The sequence below is a fragment of the Macrobrachium nipponense genome, chromosome 3, assembly GCF_015104395.2.
Source record: "Macrobrachium nipponense isolate FS-2020 chromosome 3, ASM1510439v2, whole genome shotgun sequence".
Taxonomy (NCBI): Eukaryota; Metazoa; Arthropoda; class Malacostraca; order Decapoda; family Palaemonidae; genus Macrobrachium; species Macrobrachium nipponense.
In genome coordinates this window covers 80,989,057-81,001,694 of record NC_087202.1, presented here as the reverse complement: position 1 = coordinate 81,001,694, position 12,638 = coordinate 80,989,057, and the positions used below count along the sequence as shown (strand labels likewise).

The 12,638-nt window shown below is 40.4% G+C and overlaps 1 protein-coding gene across 9 annotated transcripts in view; it reads right to left on the bottom strand.

Moving 5' to 3' along the window:
* The window catches only part of LOC135221846 (C-terminal-binding protein-like), a 190,361-nt gene that overhangs the window by 20,005 nt on the left and 157,718 nt on the right, over positions 1-12,638 (bottom strand). For 3 of the 9 annotated variants that reach the window (XM_064259765.1, XM_064259774.1, XM_064259770.1), the window contains exon 1: positions 10,407-10,606. The exons of 5 other annotated variants lie outside the window; for them this stretch is intronic. The gene's annotated coding sequence lies outside the window, so the exon portion shown is untranslated. Of the gene's footprint in view, positions 1-10,406; positions 10,607-12,638 lie in introns of those variants that run through there. One more of the 9 variants, XM_064259773.1, reaches the window with a different exon arrangement.

The window sequence follows — 12,638 nt, the reverse complement described above, 5'->3', positions numbered from 1 at the left end:
TGCTTTAAAATTTAAATAAATAAATGAAATAATCACCCTTCCACTGACTAGTCTTGGCAAGTACAAAATAAAGGTGTAAACTATGAATTACCTACAAACAAAAATTAATAAAAAAATAAAGAGCCAAGATCATTTCCACGTATTGAAACAAGACATGTATACAAATCAAACGCGCTTCAAAATAAAAAGTTGACGCATCGCAAAAGTAATATGCCTACTGCAAGCTTATATTCAAATAAAACCAATGAAACTGAAAACAAAAACCAAGTAAAACAAGTGTGTCTGTCTCATAGTCACCTCTAAGAGAGAGAGAGAGAGAGAGAGAGAGAGAGAGAGAGAGAGAGAGAGGAGATAGAGAGAGAGAGAGAGAGAGAGAATATTTTCCCTCTTTTCTATCCAAGAGAAAGCAAATTTTATCCCTCTTCTAGAGAGAGAGAGAGAGAGAGATTTAGAGAGACACACATTACTTTGCATTACACACTCAAACACAACACACCGCCCGGCTGGTGTGTCGTTCCGAAAATGTATCGGCTTGTGTGTGTAAACTAACAACTCGGCAACTAGCTGAGTAAGTGAGCTAGCGTCGCCTGTCGCTCATCAAGTACATACGCACGGAGGAAAAGATAGCAGAGTAAGCCACGTGAGCAGTTCCCTTAACTCTGATTACCACTAAACCTACAAAACCCACGGGAGTATCAGTATACTCTACTAATCTTTGAGCAACAAGCAAACCCATCAGTTCTCTCTGATTTACTTGACAACCAGTGATGACGGTTAGCCTTCTACAATTACACACTTGGCACCGCCTCCCAATTTTAGCGAAGGCTCACTTTATCACAAGTGTAAACAGATAACCAGAATGAGTAAAGTGGTTATTCCTGTGGTAATGTGTGGAATATTCAGACAAGGGCTCATCACATAAAAAAGTTACCTTTGCAGATATAAGAACAAACATTACACACACACACACACACACACACACACACACACACATATATATATATATATATATATATATATATATATATATATATAATATATATATATATATATATTCTTCAAACTTATTATGATAAGTTCTGCTAGGCCATATAACTAATTCACAGACTTAGTCTTAAAAATAAATAAATAAATAAATAAATAAAGGGAGGGTGGGGCATTTTCCTTAACCCAATAAAAAAAAAAGCCTGGAACAGAAATTCGCAAAGCATCGTACTATGTTTTGCAGGTTCCTCAGAGAGAGAGAGAGGAGAGAGAGAGAGAGAGAGAGAGAGACCAACTCTCCTTTAGGCTAATCCCTTCTCTTGTAACCTGTCGAGTTACAAAGAGGATCTTACAAACAAGAATAAGAGCTGACATAGAATCCCACCACATTTATAGTCTAGAAACATAATTCTTTTATAAGCGCCTAAGGAATATTTATAAACACAAAAAGCAGAAAACTGACGGAAAACTGAAACACTTTCAAAGTGGGTTTCAAAACTGATGGGAACTTCAAAAGTACATTTCTATCAAACCATGACAAAATCCACACACCAGCTCTTAAGATAGAACCAACTGCTAAAACTGAATATATATGCCTCTTCACTTTAACTACCAATGCAATGGACCTTCGTCAATTCACAGCAACTATTGCAAAACCAAATACAAAAATTATTAAAAAACCAGTCTTTTACACATAAATGGTTTAAGAGAGTATTTATCTTTTGCCTCCTTACATAACAGCTGTGATAAGAGTGATAATCCATTCTGTTTTATACAATAATAATATATTCCCTTAATATACAATCATATTTTCACCAGAAAGAATTTAAATACTACAAAACCTTTTAGAGCTCCCCTTTGCAAAAAGCAAGAACTTATTGGCAATACATGGCTAAGACTAAGACCACAGTCAACCACACCAGGCACGTAACTACTCCGGACCTCCCAAACATAATAGTACTAACGTGTGAAGATAGCATTGTTCGCGGGAATTCAAGTAGCGTACGTAACAAAAAAAAAAAAAAAAAAAAAAAAAAAAAAAAAAAAAAAACCTGTTTGAAATACTTCAACGATTAAATCACTGCTCCTGCTATTCTGGTAAGGTCTCAGACAGGCGACAGCTACCTTCAGCCATTCGAACCACTGCTTCAAAACTGGGGTAATGAATTTAGCCCCTAGCACTACTGAACCGGGAATTAGTCCAATTTTATGCTGCTAGATTTATATAAGGCAATAAAATGTTCAGACTTCCTCCTGAAGTGTCTCGATTTCGCATAATTCAGATTATGCCTTTTTGTGGGTAACGGAATTATATGAAAATTAATACAAAGTTTACTCAAATTAACAAGTTCAGGCATAGGTACTTTTTTTCAGAGAGAGAGAGAGAGAGAGAGAAATACAAATTCTCCGTACATTAACAGGTTTATTTAAATCAGTCTACCTAGTACTATATCAATGCGTTTAGACTTAAGTACTTTGTTTCAGAGAGAGAGAGAGAGAGAGAGAGAGAGAGAGAGAGAGAGAGAGAGAGAGAGAGAGAGAGAGAGAGAGAGAGTAATACAAAGCCTGCCTACATTAACAAGTTTAGGTATAGGTACTTCTCCCCGAGAGAATTAATCAATAACAAGTCTACCTAGACTAACAAGTTTAGGTATAAGTATTAACACTAAATCTACCTATAATAATAAGGTTAGACAGGCACTATTTTCAGAGAGAGAATTAATACACTCGACCTAGTACCAACTATACCAATACGTTTAGACTTAGGTACTTTGTTTCAAAGAGAAATAGAGCAACTTGTCTCCTTCCAAGGCCATCATAGATGGAAGACTAAGGGGGGGAAAATAAATATGGTCTCCGTTCAGCTGAGGGGAAGGGGGCGTAATACGAATAATAGGGAGGGAGGCCGGAGGGGGTGGGGAGTGTTGTAAGAAGTTACCCGGCATTTCCATTCAAAGAGTTCTTTATTCCTCAGTGCAAAGTTTGAAAAGAGGATTTGAAGTTGTTGAGAGTATCCTATACAACTTTTTCATTCTCTTCTCCTCACGCTCTTCTTCCCCTTCGTTCATTGCCTCACGCTAAACTTAGATCATAGTCTAAAAGCCATTACAGAGTTGTTCAGGTGTTTGAGTGTTATTTAGGGACAGTGGTTAGGGAGGGTTAGTGGGGGAAGGAAGGAGGTCAACCAGTCCTTTAGCTAACATTTTGAATGTTTGAAGAGCTTAATCTGATGTTTGTTTGTATGGTGTTTATTTTACGTTGCATGGAACCAGTGGTCATTCAGGGACGGGACCAACGGCTTTACGTGACTTCCGAACCACGTCGAGAGTGAACTTCTATCACCAGAAATACACATCTCTCACTCCTCAATGGAATGGCCGAGAATCGAACCCGCGACCAAGGAGGAGGAAAGCTAATACCATACCAACCACACCGCTGAGGCGCCGCTTCATTTGATGGCTGAATTGTATATTGACGATCGTTTAACCTGCAACCTTCTCGGTTGTAATAATTTTTATTACAGGCACGGTCTAAGGAAAACATCAAGTTATGCACTGAAATACCAACTACCGCCATGTCAAAACGAATATTTTCATGAAGACATCAATAAACTTGAAACGAGAGAGAGAGAGAGAGAGAGAGAGAGAGAGAGAGAGAGAGAGAGAGAGAGAGACCTCTTGCCCATGTATCGGTCTAGTCATACACAACGGTATTTCGCCACGAGCAATCTGCGTGTGTGTATGTGCGTGTGTTATCAGATAACTGGAAGTCGAAATGCACCTTAACACGAATAATACGATTATGGGAACACAGATTATCACTGCTTCGAGTAAAATATCATCACATTAGCGTGCAAATTACGAACAGGAAAAAAAATAAACATAAGAGCGTCGATTTTCGTATGCGATCAAACCTAAATTATAATTATTAACAGCTGGAAAAAGTGCGCTAAGTTTTGACAAGAAAGCGTCGTCGAGAAAAAAAAAAAAAACTCGATACAGTGCACCCAAAGGGGTGAATAATTCACAAATTAACTTACAAATAGACAAGTAATTGCCAAAGAATCCAAAGCGAAATAAGCACTATAAAGATATAGAGGTCACTCTAAAAGGAAGTCAGACCTACGAACTAAAAATGGCCAGCAGAAAGGGTAGATGGCTTGATATGATTAAGCCTGCCAAAAAGGCAGACAAACAACACGAACCATTCTCGGTTGGTTGACAGCTCAATCTAAATTGTCCACTAATGAAGTTAATTATTAAATATCAACAGGTAATTAAATAGAACGATAGTTCAATCAAAATAGACCATAAGAAAGGATGCTAGTTCAATATGAAATACCCAGACCCTGAAAAGGTTCAAAATAATTCAAATTAATAATAAATTTTGCTACGACAAATTTACTAAAGCCCCCCCAAAAATTAGGCTGATATTTGGCAATAACCAAACTGTCGAAGTTTCAACTTTACTCCCAAAAGTGCTATATTCACACACCTATATGCGTGTCTTTGGTTTGTTCCAAAGCAAGTTTCCTGATCTGTCGAAAAAAATCATATATAAAAAAAATAACCCTACATGAAGTGAAAGGCAATCTTACCAAGAAATAAGAGTACGGAAATATGCGAACAAAAGATGGGGTACCTGAAATTCAATTCCAACGTGACAGCGAAGCAAACAAGTGTTCCTAAAGATATATGACACGAGGAAATTAACAATCATGTCCGACACATTGTTTTCGCCAAGGTCTACAAAACGGCCCCACACAGCAAATTTTAAACTAATGTTAATTAGAACTATTATCCAACTGTAATCTCAAGAGCTTACGCAATGCACATACCATTTGTCTATTCGTCTATTCTATAATTAGTACTAAATAAATCACTGCTACAGAATGGACCACAAATACATTTCATGGACAGATAAACTTGTAATCCGAAACTCAAAACAAAACAGGACACACTGTACGGCTTAATTCCCGAGAGAGAGAGAGAGAGAGAGAGAGAGAGAGAGAGAGAGAGAGAGTTGACCCATGGCCAAGAACCCAGTCACGCTGAGGATTTCCAGTGACCAACATACCAATACTTCTTAGCGACTCGGATTAACACTCAACAGTAAAGCTATATCATCTCGAGCAATTCAATACTAATGGTCTTTATGTCCACTTTCAGACGATAAAAACACAAGCAAAAATCCCCTCTTGAAACTAGAAAATGTGGAAGAGTCACTCATCACATTGAACTTCGAGAGCAACAGCATAGCAATAGTACGAGACTTAAACCCGCAGAATCACGGAGCGCCCAAGTAGGGCGCGATGTCTTAAACTTTCATTCCCAATTCACAAGTTTGTTTACATTTCAATTTCACCATCAAGCACTCCTCAAAATAAAAAAATAAAAACTTTACTGCATTTATAACTATACCTGCGTAAGGTTACATTGCATCTCTCAGGATCTGTATTCTGAACATAGCAACGTCATAACCTTGAGGTGTATCCATCCAGTCACCAATACATCTGCATTTCACCTAACAACTAAAACAAGGAGAACAACATACATCAATCTATATGTAAGGAACAACCCCTGCGACGTTGTAAGTTTTCCACCCACTAAAGTATTCAAATAAACACTACACGCGATTGTAACTCCCAAATAAACTGGGGGCCCTTTTCACCTTGGATTTAATAGCAATAACGAGGCAATGAACGCGGCAATTTCGGATTCAGTCATTTAACAAACATCGACTCAACAATGGGTTGCCATTATCTCTTTCTGGGGGGACGGGATCTGAGTTGCTGCTGCCATTCGCCACTCACCGCAGGTAATGGAAGTAACGGAGGAAGAATGGGGAAGGGGATGGGAGGGGACGGGAAGGGGGGGGCACCTAAAGGGATGTGTGTATGGAGAGGGTGGCGGCAAAGCGCTGCTTCTGCTAGGCCACCGTCACCCTCCTCCTCCCCCTTACCCCACCCCCGTACCAACTGTGACTCCTCCTCTTGCGTCATCAGGCCAACGCCGATTTGTGACTCAGGGAGTTGCCACATCAGCAATTTTTACTTCCCCCACGCATTTCTTCGGAGGCCCCATTTTCTTTCGGGGATCCCCTGCTCTCTCTCTCTCTCTCTCTCTCTCTCTCTCTCTCTCTCTTTGTTCTTTCGAATCATTCCAAGGCCTTTTCTTCCGGCTCTTGGCGAGGAAGGCCCGTCTTCTCCCCCCACCCCAACCCCCCCACCCCCCGCTCACCAACCAAACCTCCCACATTAATCTGATCACTTGAGGGATGAAGTGAAAGGTGGGGGTTGGGGTGGGAGTGGGGAAGAAGGGGGGAGGAGAGGAGGGGGTCAAGACTACGGGTGTCTCGTTTCTTCTTCTTCTTCCGCCGTATTTGCGAGTCTGGCCATGCACGCAGCTTTAATTGGAGGTAAATGACAATGCTCCCTGGCGTGCATTCTGATACTGCGGCTCTCGTGAATATTTTAAAAAAAATATCGGTAACACGCCATGTCCCTTCTTCAACTTATACGCGCATTCAAACTTTTGACATATTTAACTTGTACTAGATGAAATGTGCACATGATTGACGTACGTCGAAGAATTTTTTCTCTATGACAAAAAATATCTTTCCAACATTCATTTTTCAATTCAATACATATACAATATATGTAATTTATGTACAAAATCAATACTCATATTTTTAATATATATATATATATATATATATATATATATATATATATATATATATATATATATATATATATACATCGAAGATTTTGGGTAATAAGAATTTCATTCGAGTTTAAGAGAACGAGGGCGAGAAATAACCGTGGAATAAAAATGCTTAGCTAAAGCTCTAGACTCAGGTATGGCAAACAAAGCGACCGGACCACATATTCTCCTGAAAACGTGTTCCGTGACGAGCACAGGACACAGAGCATCGTTCATCAAATCGCTACCAGCAAAGATTTAAAGTCTTTTAGACTATTGAGCCACCAGTTTGTAGTTTTACCTCTGACGTAACAGGTGATTACAAGGAAGCTTAGACTATTGATACGATCTGGCGCGTCATTATTCTCTCCGCTGTCATATTTATATATTGGGTCGTTTTGAAATATGCCATTAGACGCACCACCAATTTGGATTTCTTATGTATATAAAAAGACACTGCCTATTTTGGGGAAATAGCTACCCACGCACGCATGCATATGAAGTTTAACAGGGGGTTAGCTATATTTTGTATAAAAATACACACGTATATAAGGCGAACAAGCTTAACGGTAGTGAGGAGAATACGTCAGTAAATAGAAACATACCAGAAGCTGCAACCTGAAAACTACTGCAGAGATAGAACTATTCCCACAAATGGCATCACGGTTGACGTACAGACAAACTTCCAAAACTATGGATATCGTGAAGGTTAAAATATTGGGGAAAGTGGAGTTTAACCATGCATTGAGAGAGAGAGAGAGAGAGAGCAATGGCATAGCCTTGTTACGGTTGGTGGAGCTGCGTCAACGGTTAGGGGGAAAAATTGAAACAGTATGACCTTTGCACTACGATGTCCCTTCGCCTCGTTCAAGGACGCCCGAAAACCCACCGTGAACCCTCCAACGGCGAGTTGCCTGACTTGTCATGCTGCTGGGACGCGCTTGCAAGCACACCACACACCACCACCAGGTTTTCCTTATTCAACACTTCGGACCTTGAAAGGGGCGGTTCTTTTAATTTAGAAAATTAACGTCTTCAACCATTTAACAAATCATTCGCCCAATATCGTGGAATGATGAAATGAGGGCATTCTGAATATGATCTTCCACACGTGCATTTACAGTCGTGAATAAATTAATTGATGGTCAGGTTTTGTTTTTATATTCGCACTACGGTATATTCTTTAACCCCAGGTGATTTAGCTGAACTACACTGCGTGCGTTGAAGCAGGATCATAAACAAAGCAAGTCATAACAATCCTCCTCTCGAATGAGGAAGCCAAGAAAGCCTATAATAATATTATATATATATATATATATATATATATATATATATATATATATATATATATACCCCTTCCACAAAGCTACAAACTTCGAAACGGTAACCATTGCACCACGAAAGACCTCTTGCGTCAATGAGCACAAAAACCGTGGGAGAGCGGATTTCCTATCTCCTTAATAACAACAGCGCCAGTGGCTTGTGAAAGTTTTTTTTCTTTTTGTAAGTCTTCACGCAGTTGGTTAAACACTATCGTGGCATTTTCATTTCCGACTTTAAATCACCAGAAAAAAATAATGTTTCCGATTTATTTACAGGGAGGAAATAATTGCTCGGAATTGACAAGTCAACTCTTCTTATGAGTCTAGGGGCCCGTGCCACCGTAAAATCCAGTTTCGCGTGAAACAACTTCATAGCATAATAAATGAAACTGCAAATAACAACTTCCATTACATAAAACTTTGAGAATGAACCATAATCAGCGAAGTCAACATATAAACTTCAATACCAACATGGTTGGTTCTTCAAGTGTTGGGAAAGATATGAGAGCGGGTAAAAAGATTTTACTTTTTGTGATACTTAATACCGCCCCCGGAATCTAATGCGAGAAGACAGAATTCCATCTAATGTGTCACGCATACTCACTAACTGCAATGCTTGGCGAGGCTTCAAACTAAAGCTCTTGACAGATTGAATCTGGATTAATAAAAAAAATAAATAAAAATCCAATGATTCACCGTGATTGGTCATTTATGCTCTAACGTTACGTAACCACTTGGGAAGATCTGTAACTAGGTCTAAAACACAAAAGCTAGTTTAACGTAAGGTATATAATACTCAAGATAAACATGGATAACGGTTTAGTCTCCAAATCACATGTTTTTGAAAACGTCTTGTATAAGCAAGCTTACTTGCATTAAACGCCGTAGCATATCCTTTGGCCATTCTAGCCTCTTCAATAATTACTATTACATGGAAACGAACAAACAACCAAAAGTCATTCCACCACACTTAGTACACTCCTTTCCCCAAGCCTTTTACATAACCAAAAGGGATAAAAGTCGTATACGGTAAGTTGCGAGAACTCGGGTACACTCTGAGTAGCTTTGTCTAATCGTACGAAGTTTGTACGAAACGACGATTTAGCATTTTAAAAAAATTACGAGCACTAGCGTGAGAGTTGACTACCTAAACAGAACACCAAGTACAATTACAATGTACCAATTCTAAATTCAATATCAATACACAGCGAATGACAATGCAATCAAAGAATAAAGCGAACGCACCAAACTTTAATGTAACTATGATAATATGTGCAAATAAAAAAATAAAAAATAAAAATCCACCACCACTATCTCAATATGGCAACACCCTTCCACAGTGATATACGCAACTACTGGTGTTACCAACGCGTGATTACAACATTTTAGTTATTACCTTGAAGTCTGTGCCCTTCGTCAATGGAAACGACATAAACCGACATAGAAGATTATGATATATTGCGTTATGCTGAAAAAACATGTCAAATGGTGACATTTGTGAGCCTTAGAATACTGAAACTATTTGTGTCCCCCCAGAGATTTCGGAGCAGCAGTATGGGAGGGGGAGGGGGGTGGGGGGGGGGAGGTCCCGGGAAGGAGGGAGGGAGGCGTAAGAGACAAGTGATGCGTTTGCTGGTTTATTACAGCTTCACTCCTCGACTTCTCCCCTACTCCCCCAACAGTTTCTCTCTCTCTCTCTCTCTCTCCCCGCCCCCGCACGCTTCTTTGAAGTGCTACTTTCTTTCCTCAAAACAAACTGCTACTTTCAAGCTGACAAATCACCCCTTCCTCGGCCTCCTGTCACGTCAAGCACACATGAACGATCCAAAAATTGTATGTAGGGTAATTGCATATGCTGAATGTAAAAACTGCAAACCTCAATTTCCTTAAAATGTTTTAATAGACTTTGGTCAGCATTATAATACCTATATCACATGTTTGGGTTAGAAACCGAGGGCTTAACTATACACCAAAATCTGCAGTTGGGATTCTTCTTAAAGTAGCATACATATGCACGATAATAGCCCTGGGTCTACCAGGTCTGCAATAATAATGACGGACTCTCTTATCTGAGACGGCTCACTTTCGACTGAAATCAAATAAACACGAATAAGATGGTTCCATGGGAAATGCAGGTCCATTATGCCACTTTGCGTAGAATAGAAGCCTTGGATTTTTTTCATTTTTTTTAAAGATAAACAACATAGGGTAATATACACGGGTTCAATTTCTTACTTAAAAGCGCAACGTCGAAGTATTTCTTTAACAGCATAGACCTTCAGTAACGTATTTACACAATCTCCTTCCCATCCCCTTAAACTGGAAAAGTCGACATCTTTAACCCATTCTATATTAAACAACACTTTCCAACATCACAATCACGTGAAGAACTTACCAAAAAAGGGCAGTTCAGATAGCTCCAAAATACTTCCTGCGTCTATTAAAAAACACAGCACGTGATCGGCAAAATATTAAGACCAATAAAATACAACCACTTGAAGTCACGCGAAGGCGTCCTTGGCACTTCACAAAATCCCACGACACGAGCACCTCACGGAACCACTACAAGACTGCTGACTGAACGAATAAGTCTGTATAACCCCAAACTCACCAAGCAAACTCTCGCATCGACGTACGAACACACATCGTTAGGGTACATCACAGAAGGTGAAATTTACTTTCCGATTATTCGCTTTTCCGCCACAACGCCGTTTTGATTTTTGGAAATAAGTACACACGCCGATTGTTAATGCACTCACCTGCAATCCCGCAAAGAAATATTTAGCGATCACGCCGGGAAGCTACGAAAAGTAATTAATATCGAGAATTGTGGCAACACTCATCCCCCAGAAATCGACTAACCGGTCACCCCAACCGCCTTGCTTTGCCCGGGTAAGAGAGAGAAAGAGAGAAAAAAAGCAAGACCTTGTAACCTCTGTCTCTTCCCTCCCCCTCACCGACATCGTGTGTCCAAACCCGACTTCTGTAAATCGAGAGGTAATTATTTATCTGGTATCTATGAGCGATTCCGGACGACATCTCGGGAAAAATGCTCGCTCTTGCCGAGGAGAATCAGTGTCCAAGAAACTCAATAACACTGGGTTCCGGAAAGGATTCCAAGTATCGAGGTTACGGAGTAAGAGCCGAGAGACTTGGGAATTTCGCCTCTGCAGCCCCCACCTGCAGGGGAGAAAACCCACCGCCTCTTCATTCCTACTAATTAAGCATCAATCACCTTCCAGAAATCACAACTCACGAAAAACAAACGCTTAATTGTTGCATCAGGTCGGCTTTTAAAAATTTTTTTTGAAGTGATTTAAACCATTTCATTAAGAGGCGTTTGAGGTATCAAAGCTCAAAACCCCGTTAGAGCATCGGCCCGATGCCATTATGACTCCATTTGTTTATTTGGTCTCTGCATGAAACTATTGCATTTAAGCTCTTTAACCATCAGGCCTAAACAAACAGAAGCCAGAAGAAGAAGGCTATTGCAACTCGATCGTTCGTATGCATTCACTGCAGACGATCACTTACCTATTTGCCAGGAAAATTCAGCGACATTGCGCAAAAATTCTTGTGTTGCTCGCTCGCTACGTCCCAAGATGTCGAGTGGCAGAATTTGCCGTTGCCATATCCAACGTCTTATTTTTAATAGCCGCTTTCTATGCATTCTATATTTGTGAAAATTTAAAGACGAGTCCTCTAAGTCATATCCAACTATTCGGCGGGCCAAAAGAAACCAAAATCCCACTGCACCGCCAAAAAATTTAAAAAATCAGTGCATAATTTCGCCATCCGACATCATAGCCCTCGTGGATGAGTTCAGGAAATGACAAATGGTGACAATTATAACCTCTATTCTATTGATATTTATGTCTCCAGACAAGTAAACTTCGTCGAGAGTTCTTCCCGCATCTCATTGCACGACAGTTTATTTCGTTTCACCTTTGCATGGCGGAAAAGGGGAGTGTGATTCGACCAGAGGAGAGATGGATGTTGTGCGTGTATGCGTCGTGGCATGCAATGAAAGAACCGGGCGGGCGAAAGTAGTGTAAAAGAAAGTGTCTCATCACCATATGATTCACTCGGTATGACGAAACTTACACCACCGCACCCTCACTACGCACGTACACAGCAGCAATACACGTGCATTTTAACTTTTCTTACAAGATTTACACGAAGTGACGAAGCGTCTCATAACGTTGAAGGTTGTTTTCGTGTATAACAACAATGACGAGGCGTCGTTAACATATACGATAGAGAACATACCTCTCTCGCATTATCTCCCAAACCTCCCCCCCAACCCCCCTACCCCCACAACTCTGAAACTGTACTCAATATCAGTAAGGATATGTGTACCGGGAGGCCGCCCTCTCACACCCCGCACCCCCTTAAAGGCGCTTCCCGTTTACAACCCCACCCCAATCCATTCTCTCTCCCCACCCCCCTCGGCCCCGTGGTTCAAGAAGCGAGGGTGGTGTTAGGCTTAGGGGGGGATCGGAGGTGGGAAGGGGGGTTGGGGGGAGGCGAGGGAATGGTGTCTGCATTGAAGAAAAAAATTGGAGGGTGTGAACTGCGAAAGAAGGACTACGAGTACATCTGCCACATATGTATATAGGTGTGTCAA